General features: G+C 37.8%; 1 protein-coding gene across 2 annotated transcripts in view; it reads left to right on the top strand.

Annotated features, from left to right (window-relative positions):
* The window catches only part of rad18 (RAD18 E3 ubiquitin protein ligase), a 51,118-nt gene that overhangs the window by 35,645 nt on the left and 1,308 nt on the right, over window positions 1-14,165 (top strand). Inside the window, exons 13-15 of one of the 2 annotated variants that reach the window (XR_007814236.1) lie at window positions 9,844-9,906; window positions 12,241-12,371; window positions 13,809-13,885. The gene's annotated coding sequence lies outside the window, so the exon portion shown is untranslated. Of the gene's footprint in view, window positions 1-9,843; window positions 9,907-12,240; window positions 12,372-13,808; window positions 13,886-14,165 lie in introns of those variants that run through there. The other variant, XR_007814235.1, reaches the window with a different exon arrangement.

The following is a 14,165-nucleotide window of genomic DNA, read 5'->3' as shown; positions in this document are numbered from 1 at the left end:
AAACCACTTCTTGGAGAGGAGCGCTGGTCTCTGCTGGATGTATTTTATGAGGTTCTTTCTCGGTACTTGTCCTCCCTGTACTACTTGTTTGTTTTTCTTACATACTCCAGCAGCGTAATCCCTATCTATCACATTATTGTAGGGATAAAGACCTCAGGTGAGGCATGCTACGCCTACCGATATGTTCATGCGTCTCCAACACAGCACACAGCAGCTTTGCTGCAGCAAGAAACAAAGATAGAGGGCTACATTTCGTTTGCTTTCCTCTCATCTGCCAATATGCCACAGACAATTGTATTTGTTATTCTAGCCAATTGGTTGAGGCTCAGCAGGGTGCAGGAGAGCTCTCCTAGCTGCAGTGGAAGGATGATGTCAGATTTATGAAACAAAAAACCTCCACAGAACCTTGACATTCCCTTATTTCTGGAGGATTTCTATAAATGGGAAACTGATTTAAGCAACAGATATAAACTGGGAATGCTTGTTTGATGTTTTCCCAACAGGTGACAAAAAGATTGGCAGAGTGACTAAGACTGAGAGGGGTTTGTGAGCTTACTGTAGCTCTATCTCTGTAAACAGTCTAACTGAATCACAGCTCTGTGTTTCTCTAGACTGTTGACATTTTTGACAGAGCTGATTTTATTATTAACTCATGCGCTGCCATCTTCATGAGTCTTCAGCTGTCTCGCCCTGATGTGCCCCTGAATGAGCTCTGTCAGTGCCTGAAATGGATAGAGAGTGAAATGTGTTTTAATAGAGCCAGATCACTGCACTTTCAGTTGTCAAGGAGATTGTGAAATGCATAATACAATAGGGAGGAAGACAACATTAGTACTGCATTAATACGTTCTGAACATGGTACATGTAATCATTTCAACAGCTTGTAAATTAAATGACTCCTTAGAGACAGCACACAATGTTCATGTTGTCAAATCTATTATCTGCAAGGGGCCTGTCACTGGGGGCTAGCTAATCCTGCTATGACTTTGCAACTGTCCACAGTTAACCTTGTGTTTTATTGACTGTGCTTTCTGTGCCATCTACTGTGTTTGATCATGCTTTAAGACCAAGGAAGACACATTTAAACATGAAATATCCTCTGCTGTCTATTCTGACAGATGCTGCAGGGTGATAGATGTAATTTACATCCATAAACTCCCACTTACCTCTCATAGCTGCCACCTTAAACTGGCTGTGACATTCTTCACATGATGCTGCGTGTACATTTATTCACTTGCATGTAGTATGTCTAACAATGTCTTCATTTCCCTTTGAGGTAAATAAGTGCCTGGTTTTCACTTTCATTTGTCTCTGTTATATCAGCCTCCACTAAACTGTTGCAGCACATGCATAATGCATGGTTAGGAGACATAGTATTCACAGTTGCATTGCCTTCTGCTGCACAGTCATTTGGTCTCAAACGTCATAAAAATTTATGAAGGACATCATCATTAATCTGAAGCCAAAATACAATTCTCAGACTGAGGAACTATCCTTTTCTAAAACTTAGATTCTGCATCAAGTTCGCATTTTTCATTAGCTGGTACCGCAGGAGTATAGTCTCACTGATACTGTAGCTGCTGAATGTTATTTTGCACAATGATACAGTATGACCATGTCATAAAAAGACAGCAAGTGAGACATTGGCTGTACAGAATGTAAAAGAGCACGCAAATTCTCATCTTGCTTCTCTTATTATTATTTTTTTTATTCATTTAATTTGCATTCCATGGTTTTGCTGTAATTCTTACAAAGTAGAGCTTAGGCTGCTGCCTTTGAGTGGGTTGGCTGTAACATTTCAATTAAGGTGCAGTAGAATGTCATGCTGCGGAATTTCTGGATGGACTAAACCACTGAAGCAATTTCTTCTCTGATTTCCTGCTCTGTGATATGACTCTGTCCCTCTCTGTTCCTCTGAGCCTCTGAACTGAGAGTCTCAGTTTACACAGTAAAGAGCCTGCAGGTACCCAGTTCACCATAATAATTCAGAAAACAATTCAGTAGCTAAGCATCCTGCTTGTCAGGCTGTGTGTGAAGCAATAAACACTAACGGGACTAATTATAGGAGGACAGTTACTTGCTAAAGCTACAAAGCCTGATAGCTGAGGAGGCAAAATCATGAAAAATATTCCCAAAATGTCTACTATTTGTTTGTGTTGGTATGCGTCTTTCTGTTTGTGTAAACCTGTGCTTATTTAAAGCCTCAGACCCCAGGGCCCATCCTGCCACTCATTCCTTGCCTCTTGGTAAATTTCACCATTGAGATCTGCGTAACCCTTTCCATCTGCCATCTGAAAGCCAAGAAGCATTGGTTTTTATTCACAGCAGTTACAATTCAATTTATTCATTTGTGTGAGTTAAAAGTTTTCCAAAGAACAGAACACTGAGTCCTTGGGAGGTGTTTGACAGATGTTGTTATTTGCCCTCATCTTGTTTGGTTAATGCAATATTTTGGAAAATAGAGTTAGTTTGAATATGTTTTAAAGCAGTTCCAAGAAAGTTTCATGAATTGAATATGAAAAAGTAAAGTACTGAGGTTAAAAGTAATTCCTCACAATTCGGAGCGGGACACTCAAATGTTTTTTTTCTTTTCTTTTCTTCGAATCCTGCTATCTGCTCTCCACACTGGATAGTATCTTAACCTCTGTGGAACTCATTAAGACCCCACATTACACTTGCCTGGACGTACTTCCATTCCCAGGTGGCAACACTAAACCAAGTCTGCAAGTCAGATATACACACAAACCAGCCAAGAGAGTCAGACAATCTCACTGCAGAAAAAATGGCCACTATGCCTCACACAGATTTTTGCAAGGGAATTCTCCTGTATTAGCAAGACTGCAGAGTTTATTGCTCTGTGGGGATGCAGTGCATATTTTGGTGGCACGTGATCTCTATCTCAGAGATTATCACTAGATTACTTCAGTTTTTTTATACCCAAGTCACTCATATTGTTTTATGAAACAGATAATATGTGCTCTTCCTTTTGGGAGCTATGTCTGCGTGCAGAGGCACGTATTCTTCTTTCTTTGTTTACATGCTTAGGATGGACAGTTTTTTAAATTCTACTCTTCTTTTGTCGTAAATATATAGAGACCAACACACACAAACCACCAAAGTCACTTTGGCCATTGTTTTTGTTTTTATTGTTGTTTTCCTTTTTCATCCTTATTTGGGTAAGAAAGAGTTGATAAAATCATCCCCACAAATGTCAGACTTTCACACACAGCCTGACATTGAGTTGTTTTTTGTGATTGCATATTTGATGAATAACATCAATAATTGATATGACACCAGGTCCAAGTTCTTCCTACTGAGTAATTTGTTTTTACACAATGTTGAGATTTCTAATTGAATGCGATGTGTTGGCAAGCACACATATATTTAGCTAAATCCAGTCCAATCCAATATGACACCACATTGAAATCCAGGTTATTTATGTGAATACTTTGTTAATTTAAATTCCATCTTCATACTGTGTAATATTCAGTCCATTATATCGAGGGAGTTTTCTGTATTTCTTTCAGTTTTTGTGTCATTTGAATTTTAATCTTTGATCAGTTGTGCTGAAGTGCATTGTGATGGCATGTCACAACAAATTTAAGTATTACTTTACAGTGTGTTAACAGGCTCTTGAGGGAGAAATACTTTCCACTTATCATGTTAGCAACACAATTCAGTGTCTTTTTGTAACTTTGAGGGCTGAGTTCAGAACCATACAAGGGCTGTTTATGTCAAAAGATCTATGAAAACTCTCCTATTATCTTCCATTGTTCTCTATTTTAACATCACCTAGCCTGATGATGTGCATCATTAGTATGTCAGGATCATAAATCTTTCAGCATATCTTAATGCTCCATTTCACAGACATTATTACAGTTTTCCTGGAATTAATTATCACACAATTTAATAATGTGTAATCCTATTTGAGACATAGTTCATCGTTTTTATTTTGACTTAATGTGACTTGCAAGCCACAAATCAGATTAAAAAAAAAAATCAAGATGTATATGAAATCATTAGGAAGAAATCTACTTTGTTGATTCCCACAGGCCATCTCCACTAATATGGTTTGTTGAAAAACAGTGACTGTCTGATGATAGTGGTTGAGATCACAACTTTGCATGAAACCAGGCCCAAAATGTTAGTTAGTCAGTTAGTCCAACAGTGCATGTTCATTGCAGCTTTGGCTGTAGCCAAACCTAGATTGTAATGATACTTAGCATGAATAATACAGGAAATTATCTAATTAAGTCAAAACCAGTTACTGCTCTGTGTTCCATGGAGCTGGCAGACACAGGAGACATCCATCAGTCAGCACGACAAATCCAAGCAGAGCTGCTTGAGAGCTCGACATACTAGACTTAACAGAGACTTTGAAGAGGGTTTTTTTGTCTTATAGTTGTGTTGCACTTCAGCATATCTAACCCCTTGTTTATATTATGTATTTAGTCGTTGACATGGCTGTAGCATCAAAATTTATTAGAGGAAAATGGAGTGATAAATCTGTCTGTCTGTGTAGTCTGTCATTCTGTTAAGAGTTTGGCAGCAAGTGTAGTTGATGAATGTTACAACATGTGGGTAATAGTGTTTTCATACTTTTGAACTTATGACCAGAACCTGTTCATTTACTTTCACTGACATCAAGGATGTCCAACTGGTACCATTTGATTACCTTTGAAGTCCTGGATGCCAGATGTTTGACCTAATTTATCTAAAAAGAATAAAAATGGAGCTACTAGCACCATGGCCAAATCTTAGCTCCTTGAAGGATCGCAAGGTATTTTTACAGGAACAGGTACTTAACGTCAACCACTGCTACATATCACAGAAAATATAAGCTAAGCTAGTTTTTAATACTCATCCGTAAATATATCTTATACAAAAATATATGAATACACAAAGCTCATCAGGAAAAAACACAAAACAACGCAACACTTTTGCCTGACTTTTCTTCTGAGACTTTTCTGGCTTGGTTAATTATGCCAAGGGCTTTAAGGCCTTCAAACTCTATTTGATGCAAAGCCTGAGGAGTCTACAAAGCAGAAACCCGAATCCCATAAACATCAAGGTGGAAACAAGAAGAGAATGTGAAGGACAATTGGCACAAGCAGCTTCAAATGGTCCCCCACTATATCCGCACCCTTATATACTGTATGTCCTTTATGGTACCAAGGATATGAAGTTGCTCATGACAGTTCCTTGTATGGGAAAACAACAGGGCTTAATGGATGAGGAAATATCAGTGAGAATAGTGGACTTGCCGGCTTGGTTTTAAATAAATCTATATTCCCCATAAACTAACCTTGAGAATCATTGCCTATGCCCCATCAACTCAATTAATTGCATCCTTGTAAACAAGAAGTGGCACCAGTCACTGCTAAATGCAGTGACTAAACTGGGTGCAAATGTTTACAGAAATCATCACTTTTCTGGTGGACATGTCCTTGAAACTTAGCACAAATAAAGACTGAGCCCTCCTTAGATTTGAGGAAATACTTTGTTGCCCAGACATTTTGTAAGTAATTGATTAAAAAGATTGTTTGTGTGCTCTGATGTAACCTACAAACGTTAGCATGTTCATCTAAGCATAAGAAAAGCAAAGCAGCTTAACAGGGTAATGACTGAATGAAATAACAGCTTGATTTCACACGTCCCTGTCTCACACTTACACTAGGACCGACTAGATCTAAACTGCAACAGAGGACCAAAGTTGCTCCTGTATTTCAATCTTTTGAATGGACCATCAGCTGTTGACTTTTTGCCAGGGACATGCAGCTTTACCATCTGTTAACATAGTATAACACAGCCATGTAGCCATCAAAGTACATATTTAAGACCCTTTTAAAGGATTTTCATTTTTTAAAACAAGTCAGCTGGAAACACCAGAAAGTCAGCCAGAGCAGCATTAACAACCGTGGGAGCTGTTTTGTCAAAGGTCAATTGCTGCTGAGTGCAAAATGACCACAAATTATTGAAAGAGTGAAGAATGTCCATTTGAACAGAGGTAGAGAACAATGAGAGACGGATTCAGCACTGAAATAGTTCTCAGCTAGCCAGAGGTAGATGAGCCTGTTAATTATCCTTGCTCAAGTAATAACATAATAGACATAAACTGACATTACTATCTGGCTATTAATAAATCTACAAATGGTAAAGATCCTGGCTGCTTTTTCTCTCTTCTGCTGTCAATAGCACCAAGAATATTCCCAAGTCATTTCATTAAGATTGGGAACACAGATTGGGAACACAGCTGTTCAGTAGAGCCTCCCAACTAACCTTAGCAAAAATCTTGTTACTCTCCTGTAAATGAAAGTTTCTGTACATGCATGGTAATGTAAATGAGTAAATGAAAGAGCTGTCATTCACAAGCTTTTTATATGGAATCACTATCAACTTGAGACATGGAAGATTTTAGAGTTTGTTCCCAAAACCTTGATGTTTTGGTTCTTAAAGATGCTCATGTTGTTGAGCATACACATTGAATGATGACAATTTAAGCTATTCCACTGATATTTCAGTTGGAATTTGTTTCAGCCCATTTAAGCTTTGCATTTTTCTCATCTGCAATAGAAGATAATGAAAAGAAAATTATGTGAAATTCACCACAGGCACAATGGACTCTTGGCTATTTGGACTTAATGGAGAACTTGACACTAATGCAGAGTGAGTATAATCCTCAGTCTTCCTCTTAATAGGGTGATAGAGGACTGACTAATAAGCTAAGTTGCACTTGCTAAGAGGATTATGTTTTGTTTCAACTAAATGGGATTATCAACAGCTGATTCCATACTCTTTGGTGTTGGGCAGGATCATGAGCATAAGTTCACTTTCATGATTGTCACCCACTGTCTAACAATAACTTCATTATACTGAGGTGACTGTTGAAGCATGAAGTTGAAAACGTGGATGAAGAGTAGGTGCAGTAACAAACAAAAGGACAGTTACATAACCATCAACATAAATCTAATACAAGTAAAACCCCCTTATTTCCTTCTAAATCTCAAGGCAATAGTCTGCTGGATTTGAAGAGTTTTACAAGAGCATTTGTGAGTACACTTCATTTTATTGAGATGTATCTTTGAAATGTGTAAAACGATATACATGCAGTACACATACATGTATGGACTACAAACCTTCCCATCTCTTATCTGGCATATTTAAACAGTCTCAGTGTTTGAGAAAGGTATAATGATCACTCCCATTATGTCTAGATACAGTATACCTGCTGTATGTACACAAAATTTATAATTAAAGCTGCTTCAATCAAATTATTTATTTTAACAACAGATCAGGTGAAAGAGGTTGCTCGTGAAGAGCCCTCTGAGAATTATTACCCAACTCTTCAGTTTCCCTCTGCTCTATGTTTCATGTCACTATTGTTTTGCAAAACAATAATATAGTTTGTGTGGATCTCTGAGCTGCAGAGAGAAAACATACTGCAGAAACTTAAGCTTGAAATGACCAACTGTTTCTGGATCCTTCTGCTGGCAGGCTTCACAGGTGTGACTCCTACATCAGAGATGGCCATGGGGTGAAATCACCTTTTGGTTTCATACTTGACCACTTAGACAAGTCAGTTTTAGTGATATTTCACTACATATTATTTTTTCAAAATCTACAGCCCTAGTCAAAATTATTTGTACCCCTGAATTTCAATTGCACTGTTCAGACTATCTTCAGAAATATATGCAAATGAATCAATTTTGTACAACCACAATATTTTAACACAATGGTCAATGCAGTAACATTGACCATTGTGTTAAAATGAACAAAAGGAGAAAAAAACTTGCATAATAGTGACATAATATGAACACAAAAATGTACCCTGGACACAATTATTGGCACCCCTTCACTAATATTTGGTTGCAGATCCTTTGGCAACAATAGCAGATTTCAGCTCTCTCCAAAGGTTTTCAATGGGATTTAGGTCAGGGCTCTTTGCTCGCCATTTTAACGCAGTTCATCTTTTCTTTTTCAACCATTCTTTTCACAGCATGACAGAACCTCCACCATGTTTTACTGGGCTTTATTTTATCTTCTGTAAACAAACTGATTCTCAAAGAGCTCTGCCTTGTAGACTTGGAATTGTATATATATATATATATATATATATATATATATACTCTAAAGCATTAGTAAAAATTAATGGAGAAATTGAAAGCATATGAAATCAAATTTTGGGAAATTAAATTTTAGAACTGTGCCACATCCACATGACATAATAATTAAAGTTCATACTGACTTCATCAGAACCCAAAAGCTAACACAGTGCAGACCACAGTCCTCAGCTGACCCTGTCACCAGGACAAAGCTGCAGATTTTCCTCAGGGTAGTCCTTTTTTTTGGTATGTAACCTTAAAATTTGCATGTTTTACTGCTGTGTTACATGTTTACCACTGTACTTATGTATATATTTTTAAATGATAAAAATGTTATTTTTGTAGGAATGTTAGGGTGCAAATTGTTATTCAAGATACCAGTGAGCTTGAATGTTTCAGATTTACCATTGTAAAGTAAGCATAAACCCAACACTTTACTTTAAAAGCTTTGAAATGCACAGGCACATCCTCCAGACGTGAGCACATTGGGTTTACCGGTGGCAGCTTTTTAAGTGGTTTTTGAAATCACTCTGACTTTGTGCCTGGTGGCAGAATTAATCTGACTTGAATTACATATGAAATAAGAGCCACAGGCGCGCTGCTGGACAGATGTAAGTGTCAGGGATGCTGTTTTTCAGGTGTATGTAATGGTGCCATAAACTCAAAAACCCCAGAACTAGCCTCCCACAGCAACACACACATGCGTGCACACACCCATATAGAGGATAAAGAACAGTCCAATGGCCAGCAGCTAACTGGTGTATTTGAAGGTAATGGTCCGAGAGAGGGGAGCTACCAGCATCTCAAAGAGCTCTGATTATCCTCCCTCACGTACAGCTCTGTGCCAGGTCTGCTTGTCTTGATAAAATTGAAAGTCCAGTAATCAAGTATCTCTTATCATTATGTGTATGATAACTTTAAAAGCAACATTTATTTTAATTCATGCTCCTACAAGTCATCTTAATCAGCTTTCAAGCACATCACAGTGGTCCATTTCTAAGACTACTTAATGAAGCAAACCAATTATTACATTGTGTAAAAAAATTCAAGTAGTTAGTGTTTCAATCTCATTTTCAAATCATTACTTCTTTCTGCCATTATCAGTTCTTGTTAAGTCAAAATCCTATATTTTTGCACAAATACATCACGAATGCCTTATTTTTAAAGGATTTAATAGAAATTCAACATGCTGTAAATAGAGAATGAATGAGAGTTGTAGAGGAAATTAGCTTTTCTCTGACCCACTCCTATCTGCTGTTTTTTTTGGATGTTTTTGTACCAGACAAAACTTTCAGAATTCAAGATTTAGTACCCTCCCATGGGGAATGTGTCACATTGCTTTTTCTCCTCTCCCTCCCATGTGTAAGGTCCAAATGTGCTGGAGACGTGAGTATCATTCTGCTCCTTGCTCCATACACCCATAGGAGACTCTGAACAATGTCACATTGAGACTCAGATATATTGTCAATGTGTCCACCGCTTTAACACTGATGCCCTTGGCTGTGGTGCTGTCTCCTCCATTACAACTATCAAAACAAACATCTGCTGTTAGCTGGTATCACACAGCCCTCTTTTTCTCTCTCTCTACTCCCATCATGCCCCCAAATCTCCATTGATTTCAAGGTCTCAAGGTTAAAATGGAAATGATTGTGCTCTTGTTTCTTATCATGACCTTTACTTGCTGTATAGGAGTACCATAGAAAAAGTATATCTATAAAAATCTTCTGTTTTGTGCTTGCAGAATGAGATGCAGAATTATCAAACAACAACTGTAACCTGACATCCAGAGCTGTTGGACAAACCTGTGAGTGTACTTTGCTTTTTTGCTTGAAGCCATAGCCCAGAATTGCCATTAGACCAGTACACACTTTTTGTTATCAGCTGTTTTGCTGCTTGCAATAACAGCTTTATATTTCAATCAACTTGAAATCTCCTTTTGAGTCCTTTCATTCAAGAGAATATACACACAAACACAAAGGCACTGAAAAATAACCAGACACCCATATACCACTGAGCAATACTTGTATCACTATGTCTCGTTGATGTCAATATAATGGAAAGGAGGATATAATAGATGAAGTATTATTCATAGTGATGACAGCCCAGATTTATCGCACCAATAAAAGCAACAGGAAGAGAAGTTTACTGGTCATAAAGTGTGATAAGCCCAATGTTCCTGCTTTTATAAACTCTGGCATTATGAATGTGGAAAACCCAATTACGTTTATCTGACATCCTCCAAGCTCGTAATGAAAAGTGATTCACAGTAACACATCTCTAATCACTATGTTCTACCAAGTTTCTAATTTTCAACCCTTTGTGGCATGAGTCATCTGTAGTCATCCACGTATTATCAGCAGACCAAACATGATTTATGGGTTGCTACATTAGCTCAAACAAGACTATCCCACACACGTAAAACAAGTATTAGGTATTTGAGTATTGTTGAGTTATTTGCTATATTTTCATTCAAGATCCACTACCACTTCCCGTAAATGCCCCTCAGAGTGGGCAAACTCACACATAAGCAACTTTTCCAGATGCACTGCAGGAGGCCTTATCCTGTTATTGTTGCAGATGTCTTAGATGTTGAGTTTAAAAAAAGCCCAAGCAAAAACTCAGGAAGCTCCTGTAATGACGCAGGGCATTCTCTCAGAAGTGAGGCCCACCTGAAGAGCCCTGAATGCAATGTTGTCCAGCACATCTCCAAGTCACAACACTTGCAGCAGCTCCATGCTTGAGTGAGATATGTCTCAAGCTGGTGTGATGTATGACTTTTGCTGAACAGCAGCCACTTTGGTCACATGCCACAATAATGGGATAGTGTTAAAATGGAAATGCTAAAATGTAGCTTTACTGTAGAACAAGCTAACAGACTCACTAATTTCAGATGCAGCAATTGGTTGTGAGTTCTACTGCTTATGAGTTCATCTTGTTGTTAATTATTTATTTCTGCTCTCAAAAGTTACACAGTGTCACTTTAAAAACATCTGAAACAGGTGGCTATAATCTGAGAAAACACCAATGCCATCTCCTCTGTGAAGCTACTGGCTCGTAGTGCTTTACGTGACATTAGCATGCACCAGCATATATTGTGCACCCACTGAGTGACAGCACCCTTCTGCACCCCACAGTGCACTGGTTTACTTTTTACATGCACCTCATGACACAAGATCACCCAGAGGAAAATGCTAGGCTGAGAACTTCATGTACTGAGTGATTACATAAGCAAAAGTATTAGCGTGCAGATCCTTTGTATCTTTCTTCATCAGGGGCTTGAGCCTGAACCTTGTCTCTAATTAGATCTGTCAACTCAAAGCCCAATATCTGTGGGAACAGTACAGAGAACTGCTGAGCCACTGGAATCAGTTGAGGGGAGGGGTCACATGTGCTGCACAGGTTTCAACGGCCAGAGGAATCAAGAGCAAAGTGATTGATTTTAATAATGCTGGATGTGCTCACAAGCAAAGCACAGCAAATGAATTGCTCTGCTAGTGTTTACTTTATGTCCAGTGTCCACAGCCATCAATTAATTTAACACCTTATATTTTTTTCACAGCAGCTGTCCCAGCGCTATACCAGATATAACTGGACAAACAGCAAACATCTGTCAACTCTCAGTACTTTCCCCTAAAAACTTTTACTGTATGTTGTAGATGTTGCTCATAAGAGGGGTCCTCCATCATGTATTTTGTATTTTAATGTATCAGATAAGACCTTACTGATCCTTGAGGGGAAATTCACATGTTTCAGGAGAACAGAGATAAGTGAACATATTTTTAAAAATATGTTTAACAACTGAAATAGAAATAAAATAAAATAAGAGATTAGAAATGACAATATCTACAATATCTATCAACTCTGGTGGCATAATATTTAAACTCTTTATGCTTTTAAATTATAGGTATGAAATTGAAGTACATGTCATAAATGGTATATGTGGAGTATTTGTAATTTATACACACAGTACAAGTATATACATGTATAATAGGAATGGAAAAGAACACTATGATGAACAAAATAAAAATATAAACACATAATGATAGCTATATAGTATCGTTATGTAGCAATGAGTAATATAATTCAATGTAAAATAAAATTGAATATGTTATGAAGCATTTTTGTCTTTATTCAACAGCACTGACAGGAAAGAAACTGGGAGAGAGAGTAACCGGGATGACACATAACCAAGGTCCACAGCTGGAATCAAACCAGGGACGCTGTGATTGTACCGTGCAGAATCCACCTTAGACCGCTCAGTCAATATGGGTATGCCCCCAAATTGCTGCCTTTCTCATGTTCACTGGAATCTTTTTAAATGATAACATTACATGTCTGTAAATCTAACCATCTTCTTCTTCATCAGTCTGAACTGGGACTGATATTATATAAATCCCTCTCAATAATTTTTGAAGCTTTTCTCTGGCTCCATCATTAATATCAGGAAATCCAAGAGCATCATTTTTTTCCATCTGTGATCTTTTCTACTTTAACTCTATTTCCATGATAGTTAATGCTCACCGCAAGAAACCTGGACTTCTCTCAGCCCTGTCATCCTGATTTCCTCTCTTCCTTACTCCTCTCTACTTTAGCATTCACGACTCCCAGTCCTCTACTGTCACAGCTTTCCACCCCATTAATCCATCAGCAGAAACTTCAAACCAGACCTCCTGCTGTTTACCTGTTCACCTGAATTCACAATGCTCCTAAAGTGGTTGCATCCATCAGTATCACTGTTTGAGTAATTCAGTTCCTGTCCTTCACCAAAACTGACCAAAGTTCCACAGATTAAACGCTGAGCCATTATTAAATTCACTGAACAACTATACCTATAACACTATAACTGTTGTGTAATTCAGGGGCTGGAGCTTTCAAAAGATGCAGAGTATGAAGGTGTTCTTCAGGGGACCAAACTGAATCCACAAATAAAAACGTTTAACATTATCCTCACATAGACCAGGACTGATGGTGTTTTCATGAGCTCCTCATCAACTCCTAAAACCAATATAAAGCCAATTATCACCAGGAAGTTGCCCTTAAACTACACACATAATGGTAAGAACCAGTGGTAATGATGATGGTAATTATGAGTTCTGACATTTAACTTCAACACATGATGGACAATTAGCATACAATGTACAAGAATGACACTAAATATATCAGTTTAATATACAGTGTTTTTTCTGTCAGCACATTGAGAGTGTATGCCTGACTTTCTTTGATAGAATAGATCTTTATTGTCACTGTTTTTTCAGAACAATGAAACACCATTTAGCAACTCTTAGAATGACAGGACAGATAAATCTAAAATGTCAAAAAGAATAAAATTAAGTTAAATAAGAATAATGAATATAAAAATAGACATGAGATAAAAGTAAAGTACAACAGACATTAACACAACACAGAGAGGTAGTGTGTATATATTCCCACATTGCAGTGGCTTTTTTGTAAGTTAATATGTATCTATGATAACTTGACCTTGAATACCTGATATTGCAAGACTTCATGACCTGATGAGAACTGCCTGCATGCCTCCATTGAAGAGCACATTGTAGATTTGAAATGGAACAGACCTTGCCCACTTGTTATGACATATTTAGTCTAGAAATGCAGACTTTGGATGATTCAGCCCTGAAATAGGACACAGGTTATTTCTATCAATAACCCCTGACTGTAGCCCTAATTTTATTCTCTCTATATCTGCAGACTGTTTTATACAATTTGAGCATCACTCAAACTTTAGAGGATGCTTCACCATCACATCTGAGTCACTTGACGAGAAGGTGAGTATCAACAGTACAACTGTAAGACTAACTGTAATCACTAATATCTTGCACATTGTGTACATTTTCTGTCACATATTCACTACATGTTTGCTCAGAAGGCCCAAACCTCAGACACTAAGATGACAGAGTTTTACGCTGTAATCAAACAGCCTCAGTAAACCTTCTCTTGCAGCCCACTCCCCACTCCCCTCCCCTTAAGGCTTTGCTTTGACTGACTCTTTTCTTTTTCACTTTTTTTAAACCACATCACTTTATTCCACATCTTCAACTTCCATAA

The sequence above is a fragment of the Lates calcarifer genome, linkage group LG12 (genome assembly GCF_001640805.2).
Source record: "Lates calcarifer isolate ASB-BC8 linkage group LG12, TLL_Latcal_v3, whole genome shotgun sequence".
Taxonomy (NCBI): Eukaryota; Metazoa; Chordata; class Actinopteri; family Centropomidae; genus Lates; species Lates calcarifer.
This window is presented reverse-complemented; position numbering and strand designations above follow the sequence as displayed.